Raw genomic sequence first — 8,702 nt, 5'->3', positions numbered from 1 at the left:
AGTCCCCTTGCACTGCCTAAAAGCAGCAAACAAAACAACACTGCAAGAAAAGAAATGAATTATACGCACTATATGTAAAAGGAAGGGTTTTTTTAAAAAAAGGTACCATAAAGGCATTGTCCTATCAGTGACTTTTGTAGGACTTGGCTCTGAGAACTCTCATAGCCAGTTATTGAGGGAATAGCTGGCTTTGCAGAGAGCTGGCCATAGTGGCCTCCTCTTTCTTGGGGGGAGTGTTTCCTAGCCTGGGGGTCATGGCCCTTATCAACTAGAGAACCAGCTGCTAGTGTCCAGGGTTTTTTTGCCAAGTTTGAATTGGCACATGGGCTACTTTGCGTATATTGGTAGCTATCTCGGTTATGACTTTCCTCTTATCAATATTCAAACAACAATTAGAGAAATTAAACTTTCCACAAACACTATTCTCCTCCATGAGGAGAGGGAAAAAGAGCTAATCTGTTTTGATAAATGGCAGTTCTCATTTGTGTTTGCTGTTTTGCTAGTAGCGGTAGAGCAGTAGCAGTTTGGTTAATGATTATTTCTAAAACTGCTTGCAAGTGAATAATTCTATTAAGCATATATATATAGGTGTGTGATATCCCCACGAACCATCTGATGCCAATGTGGCTGGAGCCGTAGTACTCTATAATGTGTTGAGGAGGCCATTCATCTCCCCATTGTGCACCCCCTATCTCTATCAATCTTTTGAATTGGAAGAGGTCATCATAGAGCAGGATGCCCAAAGTTCTTCCTTGTGCTTCCGGGAGCAGGAAGAAACTTGGCCTAATAGTACCCAGGGTACAAGATCCGCACCAGTTTTGGGAGAGCCTGGAATAACATATCCACCACATATCCAGAACAGACCTTCTGGGGCATGCCGAACAATTGCCGTGTTCACAGGGACTGCCCAGTATTGACCTAGCATTGCATAATTTTTCCAGGGGTTATAGTCTTTTGCATGGGTACTGTTATTAGATAACCACCAAGACTTGTCACTCTCATTTACTCTTAAGATTGAACTGCAAATGATATTACCCAGTGGTCAGTCAAACTGATGTCCACAGAAACGACCCAAGCAATTAGAAACCACAATAGCTGTTTCAAGCTGGCAAGATGTGGGCCTTGGATACAGTGCCTGAACTGTATGGTTCCAGTAATCAAACATTTCTGGTGTTACTTCTGCCCCCCACCCCAGGGCCATTGTTCAGTTCTTGGAGACCCTCCACAAACCCAGAAATTTGTGACATTAAGAGTGGTGGCTATTTGTTCTGCCAGTTTGATGAACAAGTTTTTACCTGGAGTGGGGAGAGGTAAATCTTGTTCTAACTCTTGATATAGGGATGGGCACACCAGGTTTTTAGGCTTGACTAGGGTTGGACGGGCAGCCGGGATAACCTGCTTAATTTGTTTCACCAGAGTAAGAATCTGTTCGCCCGTTCCCCTGAGTTCAGGAAGAATTTTACAAATCCACAGTTCTTTTGAGCGACAGGATACTCCTAATACAGAGGCAGATCTTGTCTTATTTTGAGACATCTCATAAAACTTCTGACCATTCTTGCAAATGTAGTTAGGATTCTGCTGGCAACAGTAATCTATGTGTTTGTACGCCATGTAAGCACAAGAAACCCATATCCCATCCTTAACAACTCTCCAGCAATTGTCACACAGTTGTCTGGCAGCAATGGGTCTGTGTGTTTGTAGGCAAGAGAGAGCAAAAAGGGAAACCACAGCCAGATACATTTTCTTTCCTTGCCTGCTGTGATTGGGTTCTTTCAAATCTGAAGACAGTTCCACCATTTTGGCAGGAAGAAGAGGCAGAGGCCAATCTAACGTTTCAATAATTCTTGCTTTATTAATTTGCACAGCTTCTTCATTAATTATAACTGGGTCAAAACATGGTAAGTCAGGTAAGGGACCATAACTAGACAGCAGTGTCTTTCGTGAAGATCCACTCTCTTCTTCTACTGCGGGGCTGGACCAAAGCGCTCCTTGTCGGTGATCCGGTGTAACGAGGCGCTTCTCATCGTACACACCATCCCACAACAGGGATGTCGTGCACAATCTCCCTCCTGGGGTGGTAAATTGAAGACTGGATCTGGCTGAATCACTTGTTTCCCTTCCCCTGCTCACGGGGAAATACTATAACCACTGTCCATTCCTGCATCTCATATATCTTTTCTCCTTTCCTGGGGAGATTGGGATCAGGAAACAAACCTCCTCCTACCTTCAGGTTAGGAAAATCCCTCAACACACGCTTTGTCATATTGCCCTGCTTGCTCCTCTGTTCCTACTTTCACCTCCTTCTTAACTGGCTCCTTCTTCCCAATGACTACCTCGAATCCTCAGAATCTCCATTCTCTTGTGCCTTTTATTTCCTCCTCCCACAGTGATAGATCTAGCTCCTCCTCTTTTTCTTCTGCTAAGCCAGGGATCTTAAACTCAATTTACCTGGGGGCCGCTAGAGGCAGAGTCTGGGTGATGCTGGGCCACATCAGATTTTCCGCCAAGCGGAGCAAGAGCCCGAGGAAGCCACCTAGGAGTTTCCTTAGCCTAGCTGGGGCTCTGAGGAGGAGGAGGAGGAGGAGGAGGAGGAGGAGGGGCGGTGTGTGAGCCCTCGTCACTGGCCATGACCCCCTCTAGCTCCTTCTTCACTACTACCACCACCAGCAGGATGAAGAAGCATAGAAGGGAGGGAGCGCCGGCGACTGCCTAGCCAGGGGGAGGAGGGCACGACATAAAATTTTTTAAAACCCTCACAGAATTCACCTTGCCAAAGGAAAAAACCCCCACACTTGCTGTCTGCACTCCTTCATACCCACCCACAGATCAAAGGCTGGTGACAAAACCAATAAACAGAGAACAGCACCAAAATCCCCCCCCCACACACAATTCCTATTACCATAAAAATTAATAGGGACATAAATGTGAAAGAAAGTCTACCTTGAGTAATGCCTGTGCAACTGAGATGGGTGTAGCGGCTAGGAGTCCATTCACAATCCATCCCCACAATATATATCATTTTGTTCTCCTTCCTGGGGTTCTGTAGTGGTACACACTGTCAATTCCTCAAAATGAGGGCTTTCCAAACACTGTCTGAGGCACCCTCTCTCTACCAGTTTTCCGTTTAGGAAAAATATGGGATACATCTGCTGAACAAAATTGTAACCCAGCCCTGGTCAGTTACCCACTCTGAGGAATACTCACTGTGGTGCACTGGTCCCCCTAAGGGGCATGTGGCACTCAGTCAGAGAGTTCAACAGGCCACTTATCCACCACCTTTGCGCTGGGGCAAGTCCCAAGACCTCAGCAGTGTGTAGCGTAAGCCCTTTGAATAAGTCTGACCTTAAAAGAACACTTTACTTTTACCCAGTACTTTGCAAGTACAGACACATGGGCTTTGTGATTCCTTAGGACTCACAACAGCTCAGTTAGGTAGGACTCTTAAAGATAGCTAGTTTGTGGCCCTCTGCACCTCCTGGATTTAGCCAGACCCTGCTGTTCAAGAGACCAGTCCTTTTGTATGGATTTTTATAATTGTTATTAAAAAAATAGAGTTTCATAGAATCAGTTTATATTGCTCAAGCTTTAGTGTAAAGAACATATTCAAAGATCATTGCAGTTAAATAAAATAACTATTTGCCATTAAAATAATAAACACTACCAAGCTGGGCTAAGGTGGGCTACTGTGGGCTAGTCCTCCTCCTCCTTTCTCCTTACTTACTTCCTCTCTCAAGCAAGTTCTTTCTCTCCCATCATTATGGAATAGAAATCCAAAACAAGATAACACTCGAATCTCAATTCAAATCTCTTTTACATAACCCATTGTCCCTTTTCCTCCCTTCTTCTTGACAATTCTGGCTGTTAACCAATTAGCCTCAAGGGGCTGTAACACCTTCCTCCTCCCTTAATTCCCATGAAAATCCAGGTGTTTTATCTCTTCTCCAATTAGCTTGGTATGTTGAGTCTTCCATGGGCCTCTTTGTCTGACCTTCAGCACTATCTCCGAACCAGGCTGTAACTGTCTTCAGAAGAATATTCTCAAACTACTTAGAAAAACACATTCCAATGTCTCTCAAATCATCTTCACACAGAACCTGTCTGGCTCCATCTTACATTTCTCTGACTACATATCCCATACTACTTCAACTCCATCACAGTTCTAATTCAAGAAAGCTCACTCAAAAATAAATTAGTCTTTAAAATGTCACATTTTTAATCTTTTTGTTTCAGTTTTGTTATATATGCTAATTAACATTGCTCTTTGAAAACTGCCAGAATCTTTGTATACAAATTTTCTAAACAGAAACCATGTTTTGTTATTTGACCAATATGTTAACTTTTTATATAGCTTAGAGAAGAAATTGTGACATACCCAGGAGAATAAAATGAAAAAGGTCTGAAATTTAATAGAGCATTATGCTGAGATAAAACATCCATCAAAGTGGAAAAAATCCCCTGTTGACTCTAACTTTGGGTGTTATTCAGTTGATATAAGTGATAGGGTAAGTGGTTTTGGCTACACTTTTTGATGTCACTGATGTTTTATTTTTCTTTCAGCTTTTCCTTCCTTCCTTTTACCTCCCCAGAGGGCAACACAACTGCAGCCACGATCAGCTAGTAATCTCCAAGGATGTGAACAACACTTTCTGCTTATGTGACAGACTATTTTATACTCTTTGCTTTTTTCGAGAAAGGTCCCAAGTGTTGTAGAAGACATTAACAAGCATAACAATTGGCCTGTCCTGTTTTGAACCAGTTGCTATGTGACAGTAGTGAGGAAATTTAGTCTTGTGACTGAAGTTCCAAACTTGGTCAGGAGATTTGGCATCTCTCCCAAATATTCAAGTTTGTTTTCCAGACTAAGTCATTTTAGCAAAGTATGGGCCTAAGCAAAACATGGTTGTGACAACTCCAGAGTGCAAAAAACCAACTAGAATGTACAGTGGAAAGTGTTGGAGTATGCAAATCAAGTGTGTCCCAGAATGCTGTGGGTGATTCTGCCAGTCATTCAGTTCTACCCTGCTATTGGGTCACTATTGTGCATTGATCACTTCCTGCCCCTCCTCTCTCTTGTGTGCCTCCTTCCTTGAAGAAGGACCCTTCTTCCAAGATGGAGATTGCCTGAGCACATGCTAGCTGATTGCTCTCTCTCCATCCACACTTGCATCTATGCCATCCAGCTTTAGGGGGTGGTTTACCCAGTTTAGAAACATTCTTTAATGCTAAAGAAACGTGCTTGGAATATGTAAGACAAATGTCTTCTTTGTTTTTCACTCAAATGCTACTGAAATACTAAAGTTTGTAGTTAATAAACCTTTTCTAAAGTTATTACAAGTTAACTCCATGACTCTGTACTTAATTTAGCTCATTGAGGATAATTGGTCAGAACACGGGAGGATCTCTAAGATGATAGCAGAGGATGGTTCCTTGTGATCCAATTACAGTGGTGCCTCGCAAGACGAAATTAATCCATTCCACGGTTAATGCCGTCTAGCGAAAAATTTGTCTTGAGAGGCATGGTTTCCCATAGGAATGCATTGAAATTTAATTAATGCATTCCTATGGGGGGGGGGGAAAGTCCAAAACAAAAAAATAAAAAAAAGTCACCAAGTACTGTAGACTGAGCCCGGCTATCTTTTGAATATTTCATTCCATGTCCTCTTTAAGTCCTGAAGTTATCACCTTAATTTCTAGAGTTTGGGCTTTCATCTGTTCGGTAAGTTGGTTGATAATGTTTGTTTGAATCTCCTGCATATAGTTCTTAAAAGAATCTTGAATTATTAATTTGATATGCTTTGACCTTGACTAAGAGCTGCCATTTCTATTTCTTGGGTATAAATTTATTTTAAGATGACAATTTCCACTGAGAAATTAATCCTCTATTTAGCTTAAATTTATCCCTAAGATTCTCAATTCACAGAGAAGCCTAATTATATTTATATCACAAATATACCAAATACAGTATATAGCAATAGGTTAATAATTCAGCTTTTTAAAAGTTCAGGTATTTTAATGTAGCTTCTTACAAACCCAGCAGGACCGCCTCTACTTCCATCTTCTCTCCAAATCACACCACGTCAACCAAATCTATTTTTCCCCCTGTACTGCCAATTCACTCAAGGACCGTAGATCAATAAAACCATCAACCAGCCAGTCTTCATGTTAAATGGGTCGGTCCAGGCCCAAACTCCCATTTAGCACATCCAATTTGTATATCCGAATTTAGCCAGGGACAGTTTTATTTTATAATCCACCATTCGCAGATCACAGCAAGGCTGCTTAAGGGAGGGGTTTCCCTCTTTTGTGTATAAACGCCCAGTTTCTCCCCAAGTACCTCTATTGAGCAATCTCTTTAAAAACTCAGATCTTATATATCTAATATTATGGGCCTATATGTGCCATCAAGGGAGGACAGGGGAATGAGAAAATGATTTCATCTGTGGCTCTTAAGTTTTGTTTCTTTAAAACGTGACACTTAAAAGTTAGCCGATGTTTCAGAGGTATAATAATGAAACCATTTAGAAAATAAAGTTCTCTCTTACATTTCAAAGATACATTAAAGGTAAAGGTTCCCCGTGACATTTTTAGTCCAGTCGGGTCCGACTCTAGGGGGTGGTGCTCATCCCGTTTTTCAAGCTGTAGAACCAGCACTTGTCTGAAGACAGTTTCCATTGTCACGTGGCCAGCATGACTAGGGAATGCCGTTTTACCTTCCCACCGAGATGGTACCTATTTATCTACTCGCATTTACATGCTTTCGAACTGCTAGGTTGGCGAGGAGCTGAGACAAGGTGACGGGAGCTCACTCCGTCGCATGGATTCGATCTTACGACTGCTGGTCTTCTGACCCTGCAGCACAGGCTTCTGCGGTTTAGCTCGCAGCGCCACCACGTCCCTCAAAGATACATTAAGTGGCCCAATTTAGCTGGGTTTTTTTGTTTGCTTGTTTAGTCTCTTGTTCTCTGTATTACTCCTCCCCCTCTCTGTTTATTTCTTTCTGCTCTTCAATCAGCAACTTCAGTTTAAGCTGTACTTGCTCATGAAAATTAATCCACCAGTTACTCACAGTCATGTAGTCAAGTAAATATCATCTCCAAACTTCCCACCTTGACAAAGTTAGGCAGCTAATTCACCAAGATATGGTGTCTCCCAGCCAGATGCTTTGAGAAAGGAAATTCTCATAAAGACAGATTGCTGTCTGAATTCGGAGTTCTCATGCTTTCCTGTGCTGCAAGCCCTACTCTCCTGTAAGATCTTGACCCCCTTCCACTGCTGGGGGGGGGTGTCTGCTGACCCAGAGCTTGCATAGAGGTTCCCGGAGCCCTGGGATTCCTTCTGCTCTGTTGCCGTTGCTCAAACATTGCAGTGACTTTTCTTTCAGTCCTAGTTTAAGAATCCTTTCCTGTTGTTTTTTTTTAAGTCTAAAATAGCAATGATTTGGATTACTATTTGCTCATAGAGAAACAGATACATTATCATTGATTTTATCTGCTCCCTTTCAGTGGGAGCTATCATAGGAATATAGGAAGCTGTGCTACACTTGGTCAGGCCTTTAGTACTTTTCTATCCCATTATTACTGTATTTGTTCCAAATAGCAGCAATGGGTCTCCAGGCTTTCAGGCAGAATACTTTCCCAGTTCTATCTGGAGATCCCTGGCACACACTAGCGATCTTTTAATACTAGCCAGGACTGTCCCTGATTAGCTTCCAAAACCAGACAAGATCAATCTGCTTACAAAAATTGATTCTGTTCTTATACATAAAGGACAACTGAACTTCATAGCAGGAGCACTGTGTTTTAAATGGGCTGGCAGTACAGTACACCTGCAGTACTTCCAGTTCCTCAGAAAAGAAGGTCAGCATTCCTTGCTCACAACATTGTTTAGGCATCATGAATAGGAAGCAATGTGATTATGAATTAATTCATTATTTTTGTGGGGTTTTAAAACTGCTGGACGTGAGTAGAGGTATTTGAATGACTTTTGGGGGTAGCTCTCCTTCTCAACATAAGTGACATTTTGAATACTTAATAGTGACTCTGAATTCCTGTGGAATATCCCCAAGAAAATGCAAGTTGTGTGAAAATTTTATGGACAGACACTTTGTTATGAAAATGTATCAAATATATCTTCCTAAGAAACGTGTGTATGTAGAACTCGGACCACACTGAAGGTTTACTGATCCTTTTTGAGACCAGCATTTGGACTCTGGCAGAAGTTTAGTCCAAGGCATTTGGAAAGAAAGTGGTGATTTTTGTTTTGTTTTGTACTAGCATTCTTTTTATTTCTATATTTTGTAATATCAGAATTTGCCACTGGAAATATTCTCCTATATTTTTCTGATGTGATGAGACTACAATGCACAAAACATTTGCCCAAGAAACAATGTAAACTATAATGACTGTCTACCTCATAATAATCAACCTGTTTTTTAAAAAAATATAAAGTTCCAAACTCTGATTTCTCCTTTGTTTTTCCTCTAACCATTGTTTTCTCTCTGTTCCACCCAACTATGCCATGCTGTTGTTATGTGCGGTCAAGTTACTTCTGACCTATGGTAAGATCCATAGGGTTTCAAGGTTGTTTGAGGCGTGCAAGGAAAGGTTCACCATTGTCACCCCCAGTGAGTTTCCATCACAAGAGGATTTGAACCCATTCTACTATTCATTTTCCATAATGACATCATGTTATTTGAAAGTTAA

Source organism: Pogona vitticeps, chromosome 1 (genome assembly GCF_051106095.1).
Source record: "Pogona vitticeps strain Pit_001003342236 chromosome 1, PviZW2.1, whole genome shotgun sequence".
Classification (NCBI taxonomy): domain Eukaryota; kingdom Metazoa; phylum Chordata; class Lepidosauria; order Squamata; family Agamidae; genus Pogona; species Pogona vitticeps.
Note: the sequence above shows the minus strand (reverse complement) of the source record.